We start from the raw sequence: 17,352 nt of genomic DNA on the forward strand, positions 1-17,352 counted from the left end.
CACCCTCTCACTTTTACATTTAAGTCACTTAGCAGATGCTCTTATCCCAGAGCAACATACAGGTGCAATTAGGGTTAAGTGCCTTGCTCACCTAGCCGGCTCAGGGATTCGAACCTGCGACCTTTCGGTTACTGGCCCAGCGCACTTTACTTGGCTACCTTCCGCCGCCCCGCCTCGCTATCTCTCTATGTACCCCCATCTCCTTCCCCCTATTTTCCTCCCTCTCACTTTTCCCCAATCCTCTTTCTCCTCTCTCTTTTCTCCTATAGTCAAAACCCCACAAACACCCCTCCGTCTCTCACTTTCTCTTTCTCTCCCCTTCTTTTTCACTTTAGCCCCTAGCCTACTGGACACCCCCTGCCCTCCACTAACTCCTCACCCCCTTCCTCTCTCTTTCACCCTACAGCTTTCTTCAATAACCATTTTGACAGCCAAGGAAGACGGACTGAACTCTCCTTACCTCCTCCCCTCCCTTCTTCAGACTTTTCCACCTCCCTGGCAAACCAACCTGTAACGCTATGGGATTGGGTGTGTGTTTGTGTTGGGGGGGGGGGGGGGACAAGCTGGGTATCCTGTCACATCATAGCCCAGAGACTCAGAGCCGCCGCACGAGAATGTCACTCCAAATTGTCTCGGGGTGGCCTCGCACAGCGCACACAAACACCTCCTCCTCCCACTTCCTCCTCCACTGTAGCCGAGCGTGCCGATGGCCTGAAGAGCGGTTCTGCGGCGGTGGCACGGGAGGTTGGCATATCTGACAGGTCTGGAAAAGCTGTCGCGATAATGAGCGAGCCAAATGTCACGGGCATACTGATTACCGAATCAGCCTTCTAATTGTTTCCGGGTGGTATCGAGTTCCGTGCGCAATCAGATGCGAAGGCCGCCAGCATTAATGAGCGCCGGTTGTAGTTGGAGATATAAATCCAAATGATGTATTCTATGATGTGTGCCTATTCAATCCAGGCTGTAATGTAATTAAGGCAATGTGGGTGATCACCAGTGTGCTGGATATATATGGTGCAAGCCTGTCTGACGTGCAGGGTTGTCAAGATATCTGACTCCTGACCTTTGTAGTTTAGGTCGCAGTGCAGAGTTGACAGCAAAGTGAGCGATGAGTAATGAGGGGTAGGATATAGAAGACACTGGTGAATAACCAAGTGACACACGGACAGGAAGGTCATACGCTACTTATGAACTGTTATAAGTAGTTTATTAACCATTATAGTAAACTGTTTGTAAATCATTGTGAATCCCTTTCTCCTGTAAGTATCAACATGATTAAATACATCTATACGGCAGTAAATTAAAAAAGGGCAACACACTCCATAATCTCCGTTGCCTGCAGTTACGGCAAATGTCTCCATTTGCTTTGGAGGTTGCGTTGCGATATCTATGGAGATACACGAGTGATGAAATAGGACTTGAATGTGTTCTCAAGTTCACCTTGACTGTACAGTTCACTTTCAAGCTCAGGCACAGCATATCAATGCACTGGTGCGGACCACATCAATGTATAGTGTCATTACTCTATCGCTGCATGCCGGAGTGCATCTTTCACTGGGTCGGGGGGGGACATCCCACATTCTGAAATTGCATTTTTTGTCCCCCCCCAGTTTTATCATTGGAATGTGATACAAAACGAGGCAATGGTGTGCTTTAGGACCATGCGGACGCTTCCGAGCGGTCGGGTAGGCTGTTTGGAGTGTCTATGCGACTAGATAAAAAAATTTGAATAATAAGTTATGTCCCCCCCACTTCTAAAACCAAAGTTGCACCCCTGGCTATACACAACACAAAATAGTGGCACAATATTGAGGATGCGTCACATGTCAATGTACACTACCGTTCAAAAGATTGGGGTCACTTAGACATTTCCTTGTTTTTGAAAGCAAAACACATTTTTTGTCCATTAAAATAACATAAAATTGATCAGAAATACAGTGTAGACATTGTTAATGTTGTAAATGACTATTGTAGCTGGAAATGGCAGATTTTTTATGGAATATCTACATAGGCGTACAGAGCCCCATTATCAGCAACCAGCAACCATCACTCCTGTGTTCCAATGGCACGTTGTGTTAGCTAATCCAAGTTTATCATTTTAAAAGGCTAATTGATCATTAGAAAACCCTTTTGCAATTATGGTAGCACAGCTGAAAACTGTTCCTGATTAAAGAAGCAATAAAACTGGCCTTCTTTAGACTAGTTGAGTATCTAGAGCATCAGCATTTGTGGGTTCGATTACAGGCTTCTAGGCAGAGTTCCTCTGTCCAGTGTCTGTGTTCTTTTGCCCATCTTAATCTTTTATTTTTTATTGGCCAGTCTGAGAAATGGCTTTTTCTTTGCAACTCTGCCTAGAATGCCAGCATCCTGGAGTCGCCTCTTCACTGTTGCCGTTGAGACTGGTGTTTTGCTGGTACTATTTAATGAAGATGCCAGTTGAGGACTTGTGAGGCGCCTGTTTCTCAAACTAGACAATCTAATGTACTTGTCCTCTTGCTCAGTTGTGCACCGGAGCCTCCCACTCCTCTTTCTATTCTGGTTAAAGCCAGTGTGCGCTGTTCTGTGAAGGGAGTAGTATACAGCGTTGTATGAGATCTTCAGTTTCTTGGCAATTTCTCGCATGGAACAGCCTTCATTTCTCAGAACAAGAATAGACTGACGAGTTTCAGAAGAAAGTTCTTTGTTTCTGACCATTTTGAGCCTGTAATCGTACCCACAAATCTAGATACTCATCTAGTCTAAAGAAGGACAGTTTTCAACAGTTTTCAGCTGTGCTAACATAATTGCAAAAGGGTTTTCTAATGATCAGTTAGTTTTTTTAAATGATAAACTTGGATTAGCTAACACAACGTGCCATTGGAACACGAGTGATGGTTGCTGATAATGGGCCTCTGTACGCCTATGTAGATATTCCATAAAAAATCAGCTGTTTCCTGCTACAATAGTCATTTACAACATGAACAATGTCTACACTGTATTTCTGATCAATTTGATGTTATTTTGTGAATGCACCAATTTGTAAGTTGCTCTGGATAAGAGCGTCTGCTAAATGACTTAAATGTAAATGTAAATGTATTTTAATGAACAAAATATTTGCTTTTCTTTCAAAAACAAGGACATTTCTAAGTGATCCCACACTTTTGAACAGTAGTGTACTACATACAGTGCATTCGGAAAGTATTGAGACCCCTTGACCTTTTCCACATTTTGTTACGTTACAGCCTTATTCTAAAATGGATTAATCATCGATCTACACACAATACCCCATAATGACAAAGCAAAATAGGTTTTTAGAAATTTTTACAAATATATTAAAAATAAAGAACTGAAATACCACATTTACGTAAGTATTCAGACCTTTTACTCGATTACCACCTCAAGTCTTCTTGGGTATGACTCTACAAGCTTGGCACACCTCTATTTGGGGAGTTTCTCCCATTCTTCTCTGCAGATCCTCTCAAGCTCTGTCAGGTTGGATTGGTAACGTTGCAGCACAGCTATTTTCAGGTTTCTCCAGAGATATTAGATCAGGTTCAAGTCTGGGATCTGGCTGGGCCACTCAATGACATTTAGAGACTTGTCCCAAAGCCACTCCTGCGTTGTCTTGGCATTGTGCTTAGGGTTGTTGTCCTGTTGGAAGGTGACCTTCACCCTAGTCTGAGGTCCTGAGCGCTCTGGAGCAGGTTTTCATCAAGGATCTCTCTGTACTTTGCTCCGTTCATATTTTCCCTCGATCCTGACTAGTCTCCCTGCCCCTGTTGCTGAAAAACATCCCCACAGCATGATGCTGCCACCATCATGCTTGACCGTAGGGATGGTGCCAGGTTTCTTCCACACGTGACACTTGGCATTCAGGCCAAAGAGTTCAATCTTGGGTTCATCAGACCAGAGCATCTTATTTCTCCTGGTCAGAGTCCTTTAGGTGTCTTTTGGCAAACTCCAAGCGAGCTGTCATGTGCCTTTTACTGAGGAGTGGCTTCGGTCTTGCGACTCTACCATGAAGATCTGATTGGTGCAGTGCTGCAGAGATGGTTATCCTTCTGGAAGGTTCTCCCATCTCTACATAGGGACTCTGGAGCTCTGTCAGAGTGACCATCGCGTTCTTGGTCACCTCCCTGACCAAGGTCCTTCTCCCCGATTGCTCAGTTTGGCCGGGCGACCAGCTCTAGGAAGAGTCTTGGTGGTTCCAAACTTCTTCCATTTAAGAATGATGGAGGCCATTGTGTTCTTGGGGACCTTCAATGCTGCAGACATTTTTTGGTACCCTTCACCAGATCTGTGCCTCGTCATAATCCTGTCTCGGAGCTCTACGGACAATTCCTTCGACCTCATGGCTTCTTATATAGACAGGTGTGTGCCTTTCCAAATCATGTCCAATCAATTGAATTTACCACAGGTGGACTCCAATCAAGTTGTAGAAACACCTCAAGGATGATCAATGGAAACAGGATGCACCTGAGCTCAGTTTCGAGTCTCATAGCAAAGAGTCTGAAAACTTATGTATATAAGGTTTTTCTGTTTTTTTTTTTTTAATTCATTTGTAAAAATGTCTAAAAACCTGTTTTCACTTTGTCATTATGGGGTATTCAGATCAATAGGTTGATTCAGATTATTATTTTTTGTAATCCATTTTAGAATTAAACAAGTAAAGGGGTCTGAATACTTTCTGAATGCACTGTGACTAAAATCTATTCCTATTGCAGCTTCCTATTCCTAGTCCTATTGCAGCTTCTCAATGGGATGGTGGAAAACGAATGGAACGGCTTTAAATGGAAAGGGAAAGGGGAGATTCCTAGTCAGTGGTACAACTGAATGCATTCAACTGAAACGTGTCTTCTGCGTTTAACCCAACGCCTAACTTGAGGGAGCAACTCTCAGTTTGGTCCCTGAAACACTGAAGCGTCAAAGGAGGCCAAGTTTCCAGGAACACCAGGAAATATTGTTGAATGGACGTGTTGCTAGCTCCAACTGTAATCTCTATAACCATCCCTCCAGAGGCCCGCTGGGTCAGAGAAACGTTCCATATTCTCAGGATGACATCACCATTTTACTTAGCCAACACACAGGCCAGGATTCCATCAGATGCGTTGTCCACAAGCAAACTGCATTGTCGACAATATGCCTTTTGAAGGCATTTTTCGGACATTCGAGGAGATTGCAGTCACGGTAAAGTAAATGACCTTTAAAAGTAAATTGCAGTACGCTTGTCAACACTGCGTTTTGATTGAATCCTGGCAACAGGCAACTTGACTAAGTGGTGGAAACCAACTCTTTCCTAAGGGCATGAGCGTTAGGTTCTGACTATAATCTCTGTAATGTTTACCCCGAAGGAGGTATAGGCTGTCTACACTATAAAAGCATTCATAACTTGCTGACAGTTACGTACAGTATAGGCACATGTGGAGATTTGACAGTTATTCAGTGGTGTGGGGTGTGGAAGTGGAAACCGTTCTACCTATCCCGCAATGCTTCACGGCAACCTCTCACTTCTACACCCCAAGAGCTCCTCTTCTCTCCTCTCTTCTCCCTCTCTTCTCTTCAGGTTAAATTTGACCTCTTTCTGGCCCCTGCCCCAGAGCCTTCTCCCCCCTGCTTCCTCACTCTCCTGCTCCATGTTTTCCTGCACCTCTCCTTTCCTGGACTTCCTCTGCCAGTTCTTCTTCGAAGATGACGGACTCCTCCCCCCCCAGCTCTGGATTGGCCGTTGCTATGGAGACTGGTGCTGGAGTGCTGTGGGGAGGGCTAGTTTCCCTGCAGAGGGGAGTGATGTGAAACTCGCTCATGTGTGAGAATGTGTGTGAAGTGTATGTGTGTGTGTGAAGTGTATGTGTGTGAAGTGTGTGTGTGTGTGTGTGTGTGTGTGTGTGTGTGTGTGTGTGTGTGTGTGTGTGTGCGTGTGTGCGTGCGTGCGTGCGTGCGTGCGTGCGTGCGTGCGTGCGTGCGTGCGCATGCATGCTGTGTACAATATGTTTGTACGAGAGGCAGAGAGTGTGTGAGTGAAGTAGAGGCGGTAATGAGGCTCTTGCTTGTCAGCTGGTCTAGCTGCCTGTTCTGGAGGGCATTCTCCACACTCCTAGTTACCCAGCAATGTGTACCATCCGGTGAGTGTGTGTTACAGTTTTATTTCTGTACTCTAATCATATGTCTGCAGGCAGGCTACAGTGAAGTGGTAGTGTGTGTGTGTGTGTGTGTGTGTGTGTGTGTGTGTGTGTGTGTGTGTGTGTGTGTGTGTGTGTGTGTGTGTGTGTGTGTGTGTGTGTGTGTGTGTGTGTGTGTGTGTGTGTGTGTGTGTGTGTGTGTGTGTGTGTGTGTGTGTCAATGTGTTTCTGCACTGTGTGGGTGGCAGCTGCAGTGGAGGCGAAGCTTCTAGTGTGACTGCTCCTTTTACACACTGGAGAGCAGCTCAGCTCATCTGGAGCCGTGGCTCCTGGCTGCTGCATGGGGGAGTGCGCCACAGAACCCTGGATTTGGCTCCTCTCCTGGAGCACGGCTCAAAGTCAACAGGCACAGGACTAGGGAGAGAGGGAGGGAGTGAGAGAGAGAGAGAGAATCTGCACAGATTCTGTCAGACCAAGGCCCTGACAGTGAATCTCAGTAAAAACAGAAATAATGGTGTTCAAAAAAGGTCCAGTCACCAGGACCCCAAATACAAATTCCATCTAGACACTGTTGCCCTAGAGCACACAAAAAAACGATACATACAGTGGGGGAAAAAAGTATTTAGTCAGCCACCATTTGTGCAAGTTCTCCCACTTAAAAAGATGAGAGGCCTGTAATTTTCATCATAGGTACACTTCAGCTATGACAGACAAAATGAGGAGAAAAAATCCAGAAAATCACATTGTAGGATTTTTAATGAATTTATTTGCAAATTATGGTGGAAAATAAGTATTTGGTCACCTACAAACAAGCAAGATTTCTGGCTCTCACAGACCTGTAACTTCTTCTTTAAGAGGCTCCTCTGTCCTCCACTCGTTACCTGTATTAATGGCACCTGTTTGAACTTGTTATCAGTATAAAAGACACCTGTCCACAACCTCAAACAGTCACACTCCAAACTCCACTATGGCCAAGACCAAAGAGCTGTCAAAGGACACCAGAAACAAAATTGTAGACCTGCACCAGGCTGGGAAGACTGCATCTGCAATAGGTAAGCAGCTTGGTTTGAAGAAATCAACTGTGGGAGCAATTATTAGGAAATGGAAGACATACAAGACCACTGATAATCTCCCTCGATCTGGGGCTCCACGCAAGATCTCACCCCGTGGGGTCAAAATGATCACAAGAACGGTGAGCAAAAATCCCAGAACCACACGGGGGGACCTAGTGAATGACCTGCAGAGAGCTGGGACCAAAGTAACAAAGCCTACCATCAGTAACACACTACGCCGCCAGGGACTCAAATCCTGCAGTGCCAGATGTGTCCCCTTGCTTAAGCCAGTACATGTCCAGGCCCGTCTGAAGTTTGCTCGAGAGCATTTGGATGATCCAGAAGAAGATTGGGAGAATGTCATATGGTCAGATGAAACCAAAATAGAACTTTTTGGTAAAAACTCAACTCGTCGTGTTTGGAGGAGAAAGAATGCTGAGTTGCATCCAAAGAACACCATACCTACTGTGAAGCATGGGGGTGGAAACATCATGCTTTGGGGCTGTTTTTCTGCAAAGGGACCAGGACGACTGATCCGTGTAAAGGAAAGAATGAATGGGGCCATGTATCGTGAGATTTTGAGTGAAAACCTCCTTCCATCAGCAAGGGCATTGAAGATGAAACGGGGCTGGGTCTTTCAGCATGACAATGATCCCAAACACACCGCCCGGGCAACGAAGGAGTGGCTTCGTAAGAAGCATTTCAAGGTCCTGGAGTGGCCTAGCCAGTCTCCAGATCTCAACCCCATAGAAAATATTTGGAGGGAGTTGAAAGTCCGTGTTGCCCAGCAACAGCCCCAAAACATCACTGCTCTAGAGGAGATCTGCATGGAGGAATGGGCCAAAATACCAGCAACAGCGTGTGAAAACCTTGTGAAGACTTACAGAAAACGTTTGACCTCTGTCATTGCCAACAAAGGGTATATAACAAAGTATTGAGAAACTTTTGTTATTGACCAAATACTTATTTTCCACCATAATTTGCAAATAAATTCATAAAAAATCCTACAATGTGATTTTCTGGATTTTCTTTTCTCATTTTGTCTGTCATAGTTGAAGTGTACCTATGATGAAAATTACAGGCCTCTCTCACCTTTTTAAGTGGGAGAACTTGCACAATTGGTGGCTGACTAAATACTTTTTTGCCCCACTGTACCTCGGCCTAAACATCAGCGCAGCAGGTAACTTCCACAAAGCTGTGAAAGAGCTGAGACAAGGCAAGAATGGCCTTCTATGCCATCAAATGGAACATAAAATTCGACATACCAATTAGAATCTGGCTAAAAATACTTATAGAACCCATTGCCCTTTATGGTTGTGAGGTCTGGGGTCCGCTCACCAACCAAGAATTCACAAAACGGGACAAACACCAAATTGAGACTCTGCATGCAGAATTCTGCAAAAATATCCTCTGTGTACAACGTAAAACACCAAATAATGCATGCAGATCAGAATTAGGCCGATACCCGCTAATTATCAAAATCCAGAAAAGAGCCGTTAAATTCTACAACCACCTAAAAGGAAGAGATTCCCAAACCTTCCATAACAAAGACATCACCTACAGAGAGATGAACCTGGAGAAGAGTCCCCTAAGCAAGCTGGTCCTGGGGCTCTGTTCACAAACACCAACAGACCCCACAGAGCCCCAGAACAGCAACACAATTAGACCCAACCAAATCATGAGAACACAAAAATATAATTACTTGACACATTGGAAAGAATTAACAACAAAACAGAGCAAACTAGAATGCTATTTGGCTCTAAACAGAGAGTACACAGCGGCAGAATACTTGACCACCGTGACTGACCCAAACTTAAGGAAAACTTAACTGTACAGACTCAGTGAGCATGGCCTTGCTATTGAGAAAGGCCGCCATAGCCTGTCTTCTCTTGAGAGCCAGGTCTGCTTATGTGCACACTGCCCACAAAATGAGGTGGAAACTGAGCTGCACTTCCTAACCTCCTGCCAAATGTATGACCATATTAGAGACACATATTTCCCTCAGATTACACAGATCCACAAAGAATTCGAAAACAACCCGAATTTTGAGTGAAATACCACCGTTCTTATTTAACCTGGCAAGTCAGTTAAGAATACATTCTTATTTACAATGCCTGCCTACCGGGGAACAGTGGGTTAACTGCCTTGTTCAGGGGCAACAGATTTTTACCTTGTCAGCTTGGGGATTCGATCCTACAACTTTTCGGTTACTGGCCCAACGCTCTAACCACTGCCACCTCGCAGTCTGCCATCACAGCAGCAATATTTGTGACTTGTTGCCACAAGAAAAGGGCAACCAGCGAAGAACAAACACCATTGTAAATACAACCCAGATTTAATTTCCCTTTTGTATTTTAACTATTTGCACATTGTAACAACACTGTATATAGACATAATATGACATTTGAAATGTCTTTATTATTTTGGAACTTCTGTGAGTGTAATGTTTACTGTTAATTTTAATTGTTTATGATCTATTATCTATTATCGAGAGAGAGAGAGAGAGAGAGAGAGAGAGAGAGAGAGAGAGAGAGAGAGAGAGAGAGAGAGAGAGAGAGAGAGAGAGAGAGAGAGAGAGAGAGAGAGAGAGAGAGAGAGAGAGAGAGAGAGAGAGAGAGAGAGAGAGAGAGAGAGAGAGAGAGAGAGAGAGAGAGGCATATGACCCAAATCAAGGGGCAGAGGTCTGTTGGGGATAGACGGCTGATGAACGTCCTAAAATGGACACTGTAGATGTGATCACGTAGGGCCTATATCTTAAATCAATAGGGCCTATTATATAAGTGCACACTGTGTTGCAGTGCATTGCAGTACACCGTTCCCAATTCAAAAAGAAATTCATTTTTATAGCTGTGGATATCTCTCTGTACTGGTCTACTACCCCCATTCAGAGCAGTCCCAGTCATTATATGCATTGGGAGTTGCATGCATCTCACAGTAAATGATTCTACAGTAGGTGTGAACAGTAGTTGGCTCCAGGTCACGATGTCTTTTTGTTACATCAAAGGAAAAAGAGAAGTGTTTTGCACACAAAGAAGACTCCAATATCTTCATTTTGCAGTTGCAATGTCTCTGTAGGCTAGAACAAAAAATGTCTGAAAAGGAAAATATATTTTACAAACCTTCTCTTCTCTCGACCTTCTAAAAACATCTGAGAACAAACATGACCCTGTTACAGTTTACTTCATTTCTGTTTTTGGAGCCAGGAAAAGCAAGCTTAATTAATTTTAATCTGTTAAGTAGCAGACTCTAGGTGCTATATTTAGATTCCTGTAATGTTGCATATTTGAAATAAGCCAGAGTGAACCCTTTCAACCTCTCCCCCTTCATCCCCCCCCTGGGAGTATCAAAGTATGATTTCAGCCATATAGTCGTTAGCATCTCTTTGATATCTCTTTGGTACGGAATGTAGCATCGACCGCATTCCTGCTCACTGCTTTTTAATTGGGCTATGCTACGCTATGCTACGCTATGCTACGTTAGCCTCATATGCCTGCCTTGTGCCTATTCATGTGGCTGGTTTGCTGGGTTTTATACTCAGACCTGCTAAAGCTAACAACATCATGATATTAAAATGCAATATGGAATCTGATGGGGATTCCCTTTTTTGAATGAAGAGAGATAAAGGTTTATGTTTGGGATTTTGTTGTTGGTGGTTGAAGGGCTGTGGGCGGTGGGGCCTCCTTGAATCTTTCAAACAGCACTTATCTTCAAAGTGCATTCATTTCCTGTTAGATTACTTAACATTTAAGTCATTTAGCAGACGCTCTTATCCAGAGCGACTTACAAATTGGAAAGTTCATACATATTCATCCTGGTCCCCCCGTGGGGAATGAACCCACAACCCTGGCGTTGCAAGCGCCATGCTCTACCAACTGAGCCACACGGGACCTACTTCACAACTCTTGTATCTCTCTTTCCTTTCCCTCTTTCTCTCTCTCTCTCTCTTCCTCTTTCTCTCCTGCACACTCATTTCCGTCTCTTTCTCTCTCTCTCTCTTTCTCCCATCCTCTCCTCTCTCTCCCTCCATATGGCTGTTTCTGTGTGAGTGCCGGGAGGAATCGTCAGTAAGGCTGTGAGTGTGCCCCGCTATTGCCAAATGAAGAAGCCATGTGGAGGGTATTGCCCAATTTCTCCAGATGTTTAACACGTGTTTCAGACACTCATTACCGATCAATTGTGTCTCTCTCCCTCTCGCACAGCTGTGCTGTGATTGCTCACAATGCTTTCGGACATTTAAACACACGTCTGCACACACATAAACATGCACGCGCACACAAACACACACATACAGACACATGCCCGACTGCATGTACGTACATGTACACACACACACACACTCTCAAAAATTATCTCATTCCCTCAGGCAGAGGGCTTAGACAGATTTCTCTCATTTCAGCGTGTGTGTGCGTGCGTGTGCGTGCGTGTGCGTGCGTGCGTGTGCGCATGCATGTGTGTATGCGTCAGAGATAGAGAGCCAGCCAGATCTGATTCAATGTGATTTGTTTACCTTCACTCATCATTACACTAATCCTTTAAATGCCTTTCATGCTATTTTCCAATCCTATCATGAGTAATGCCAAATCTCACAGCTTCATACCTGATCCACACATCCAAAAGGATTGGAATCACACTGAAAACATTGACATACTGTAGATTGGTCTTAATGTGGTTCATTAGGGTTTTAGAAGAAAAAGGAAATCCGGATATTGACAAAGAAGGAGAAACAGAGACTGCCTAAACACACACACACATACAGGCAATTTCCCAATTCAATTTTCTTCAATTCAAATGAATGAAAACAAATGAAGAAATGTGATTTACATGACTAATCTGAACACAACAGGACAATAGGACTATAGGACAGGTTACTATCAAGCTGTGGCAGGCTAAGCTGGTTGGTCCCTGGGATATACTTTACAGACAGTATGTATTTTCATAGAAGTATGACTTTTGATAACCATAAAATGAATCAAAGTTGACAAATGAAATACTTTTTTCCAGTTCCTCTGCATCTCAACAGGGACACACATGTACTATTTTTGAAATAATTTGCTGTGACAAGCCTTTGACATGAAACTGGGACTAATGCTGACGAGAAGCTTGTGCATTATGACCGTTTTGCTTTTTTTCAGTCCCAGACTTCGTCATGCAGAAGAGCTCTCTTCAAAGATGCATATTGCATGTAAAACATTCAACACATAAACGAGAACGTATTAGCATGTCAATTATCGCTCCTCGTCGCCCACTGATTTGCATTGCTAACTCTGCAAAATGAATATGTCATGAATATGTCACCAAGGTTGTCATTTCAAAGCCATTAGCCAGTCGCGAAACTGGCTCCGCTCTGCTCACAGAACTGCAACCACTGGCCCCGTTCAAATTCTTTAAACATGCATCCTTCCTTTGTCCTGTCCCTGAGGTAATCCCTGATTAGAAATGGCGTGACAGGTGAACGGGGCCAGTGTGTATCAGCGAGAAAGAGGAAGTAAAAATACAAGGTCCATATTTGGTTCATATTTCAGTGAGGGAAAAACAGGTGAAAAAAAAGGGCAAGGTATTCAGCCTGTTGTATCTCAGAAGAGTTAATATACATACTCTGTATGCTGCTCTCTCTCTCCTATATCTCTCTCCCTGCTCTCTCTCTCCTATATCTCTCTCCCTGCTCTCTCTCTCTCCTATATCTCTGTCCCTGCTCTCTCTCTCCTATATCTCTCTCCTTGCTCTCTCTCTCTCCTATATCTCTCTCCCTGCTCTCTCTCTCTCTCCTATATCTCTCTCCCTGCTCTCTCTCTCTCCTATATCTCTCTCCCTGCTCTCTCTCTCTCCTATATCTCTCTCCCTGCTCTCTCTCTCTCCTATATCTCTCGCCCTGCTCTCTCTCTCTCTCCTATATACCTCTCCCTGCTTTCTCTCTCTCCTCTATATCTCTCCCTGATCTCTCTCTCCTCTATATCTCTCCCTGCTCTCTCTCCTATATATCTCTCCCTGCTCTCTCTCTCCTATATATATCTCCCTGCTCTCTCTCTCCTATATATATCTCCCTGCTCTCTCTCCCCTATATATCTCACCCTGCTCTCTCTCTCTCTCCTATATATCTCTCCCTGCTCTCTCTCCTATATATCTCTCCCTGCTCTCTCTCTCCTATATATCTCTCCCTGCTCTCTCTCCTATATATCTCTCCCTGCTCTCTCGCTCTTGTGTATCTCTCCCTGCTCTCTCTCCTATATATATCTCCCTGCTCTCTCTCCTATATATCTCTCCCTGCTCTCTCGCTCTTGTGTATCTCTCCCTGCTCTCTCTCCTATATATATCTCCCTGCTCTCTCTCCCCTATATATCTCACCCTGCTCTCTCTCCTATATATCTCTCCCTGCTCTCTCTCCTATATATCTCTCCCTGCTCTCTCTCTCCTATATATCTCTCCCTGCTCTCTCTCCTATATATCTCTCCCTGCTCTCTCGCTCTTGTGTATCTCTCCCTGCTCCGTCTCCTATATATCTCTCCCTGCTCTCTCTCCTATATATCTCTCCCTGCTCTCTCTCTACTATATATCTCTTCCTGCTCTCTCTCTACTATATATCTCTTCCTGCTCTCTCTACTATATATCTCTTCCTGCTCTCTCTCTACTATATATCTCTTCCTGCTCTCTCTCTACTATATATCTCTTCCTGCTCTCTCTCTACTATATATCTCTTCCTGCTCTCTCTCTACTATATATCTCTTCCTGCTCTCTCTCTACTATATATCTCTCCCTGCTCTCTCTCTCCTATATATCTTTCCCTCCCATCTGACTATCATTCCTATCTCTCTCTCATCTCCATCTTTCTCTCTCTTTTCCTATTCTGTCTGTCTGTCTGTCTGTCTGTCTGTCTGTCTGTCTGTCTGTCTGTCTGTCTGTCTGTCTGTCTGTCTGTCTGTCTGTCTGTCTGTCTGTCTGTCTGTCTGTCTGTCTGTCTGTCTGTCTGTCTGTCTGTCTGTCTGTCTGTCTGTCTGTCTGTCTGTCTGTCTGTCTGTCTGTGATCTTCTGAGCCCTGTGTGTCACCATCAAACCCCATCCTATCTTTCTACTCTCTCTCTCACATATCAGATGGTTGGACTCTGTCAGGGGACCGGGATCTGGCAGTGCCCTCGCCCCATCTGTTAGACAGAGACTGATTGAGTGAGAGAGCGAGGGGAAGAGAGAGGGGGGGCATGTGTGAATGTGGGATGTGAGTGTGTGTGCGTGTGTGTGTGCGCGCGAGTGTGTGTTTGTATAGGAATTTGTAAATGTGTCTGTGTGCAGGAGAATTTATGTTCGATCATGTCTGTGCAAATGCACGTGCACCCATGTGGTCTTTAGGGTAAATGGAAATACCTGTGTATTTGTGTTCGGGACTTTGTGTTAGTGTGTGTATGCCCATGGGAACCTATGTGGGAGCGTGTATATGGTTTGTTTGAGTGCGCATGTATGTGCATTTATAGATGCCTGTACAATATGTGAGATCGCGTGTGCGCATGGACATTTATAGGTGTATGAGTGTCTATGCGGTGAGTATATGCCGGGAGATAGAGGGGAATTGTGTCTGTGTGACTACATGAGAGCCCATGAGGAGCCACATAGCTCCAGTCTCACTAATCAAACACTGAGAGGACAGCCTGCAGGGCCCCCCAAAATATGTTGCAACACAGTGCTGCCACCTGCTGTTCACCAGCTGTAACTGTGGCCTGATACGGCAAGTGCAACTGCACTGGTGCCAACAGACTGCCAGAGGCAGACAGGGTACACCCTGTCCTCGGGATATGGACTGCACTGCTCTGCTCTGCTCTGCTCACAGAACTGCAACCACCGGCCCCGTTCAAATTCTTTAAACATGCATCCTTCCTTTGTCCTGTCCCTGAGGTAATCCCTGATTAGAAATGGCGTGACAGGTGAACGGGGCCAGTGTGTATCAGCGAGAAAGAGGAAGTAAAAATACAAGGTCCATCTTTGGTTCATATTTCAGTGAGGGAAAAACAGGTGAAAAAAAAGGGCAAGGTATTCAGCCTGTTGTATCTCAGAAGAGTTAATATACATACTCTGTATGCTGGAATTCACTCCATATGATCACATAATCAGTGCCTAATTAATCCAAGATACCAAGAGAGCCAGTGGAATGCAAATCAGTGTGATAGCAGCAATGTTTAATTCCAATTTAGCTCAAACAGCAGATGGGTTTGACTGAGATGGGAGGTAGGAGATAGAAAGGAGAGCCGAAGATTATCTTCGTCCAGAAATGAGATCATCATCCTTAGATAATGTCCATTGCAAATGAACTGACTCCTGATTCTTCTCCATATTCACATACCATGAAGATCAGCACATTTCTGGGTTCTGTGAATCCTAAGGGAGGAACGTAGCTCCAAAAAGTGATTTCCCAAAATAGTTGAGAGTATATAAAATGTCAACCTTCTTAATTGTTTTATAAGCACTCATTTAACAAGAACATTGTCACATGAGAGCATGAAGTGAAAATGAAATGAAACAGTGCCCCTAAAATAAATGATTCAACCACAAAAATAATGTGTTAAAGTATGTTCTGTCCTATGTTAGCACACTGTATTGTGCTAATAATTGCCTATTATGCAGTAGGCTTTAAGGCTGCGGGTGCCATATTGAATCAGGCTGAAGCACCATTGTTTGCTATTAAGAGGGATTTCAGGGGTGTATTCATTAGTCGGATTCTGTTGCAAAACGTTTTGCAACGGAAACTGTTTACCATATACTCTAGGAACCAAATGGAAGCATGTACAGGAAACATAACCAAACGGGGAGGGGCCTACCTGAATTTGTCCAATAGAAACTCTTGTTTCCGTTCCAAAACATTTTACAGCAGACCAAACATTTTGCAACGGAATCCGACTAATGAATTAACCCCAGCGGTCTTTTCTCTAGGTTCCACACTTCATTAGTGGAAAATAGACATCGAGTGGTTCAGAGCCATCCGCATCCCTTGGACCTTACATTTTCTGGGATGACTTTTTTTGTATTTTTTAAGGGTTTTACCTTTGGATTACAAATAGTTCTTTGAACTTGGGACTTTTTAGCCAATACTACATTTTTCAGTTACATTGTGAATTTGCTCATTGGGGTTTGTGGCTGTGACAAGACTATTCATTAGTTGAATGAATCATTCTCGAGGATCATTATTGTGTTGTCCCGTGTGGCTCAGTTGGTAGAGCATGTCGCTTGCAACGCCAGGGTTGTGGGTTCATTCCCCACGGGGGGACCAGGATGAATATGTATGAACTTTCCAATTTGTAAGTCGCTCTGGATAAGAGCGTCTGCTAAATGACTTAAATGTAAAATGTAATGTGTTGTTTATGTGGAACCATTTTGATTTTCCTCTCCATACAGAAGTATTACGTTGACCAGTGACCCCAATATTTTTTACCTCTGTAAAATATAAAGTTTGAGGTTCACAAAACTTTGTTACGACATATTAGCTCTAATAGTTCTACAGAAGCCAAATCCTCCATCCCCATCCATCCAGTGAGAAAACAAATGGTCTGATTTAAATATAATTCAAAACAACAGCTACTGTAGGTCACCTATACCGGAGTTGAGACCCTACCAAAGAGTGTTCTTGAAAAACAAAATCTCATCATTTTACCGCAAAGTCGACAAACATGCAGAGAAATTCCCGATAGCAAACAGAAATCATCATAGTCCTAGAAATGTTGTCTCATGGAACCATGACACTAGCCACAAAACAATGAGTGCATTTCCATAAAATCCATCAATCCATGGTATTCAGGAGACAGTGAACAGATACAACCAGGTACAATTGAGGTTTTACGTGATACAAAGCAGTCTCTCCTGAGTTATGTTCTGGGAGCCCCCTGTGCACACAGGTATTCATCCTAACTTTGATCTGTCAATGAATCAAGCATACACTGAGTATACAAAACATTAGGAACACCTTCCTCGTATTGAGTTGAGCTGCCCCTTGCCCTCAGAACAGCCTTCATTTGTTGGGACATGGACTCCACAAGGTGGCTCATGTTGACTCCAATGCTTCCCACGGTTGTTTCAAGTCGGCTGGATGTCCTTTGGGTGGTTTCTTGATACACCCGGGAAACTGTTGAGCATGAGAAATCCAGCAGCGTTGCAGTTCTTGACACAAACCGGTGCACCTGGCACCTACGACCGCACCCCGTTCAAAGGCACATACCGTTGAAGTC

This window comes from Salvelinus alpinus, chromosome 26, assembly GCF_045679555.1.
Source record: "Salvelinus alpinus chromosome 26, SLU_Salpinus.1, whole genome shotgun sequence".
In the NCBI taxonomy this organism is placed as follows: Eukaryota; Metazoa; Chordata; class Actinopteri; order Salmoniformes; family Salmonidae; genus Salvelinus; species Salvelinus alpinus.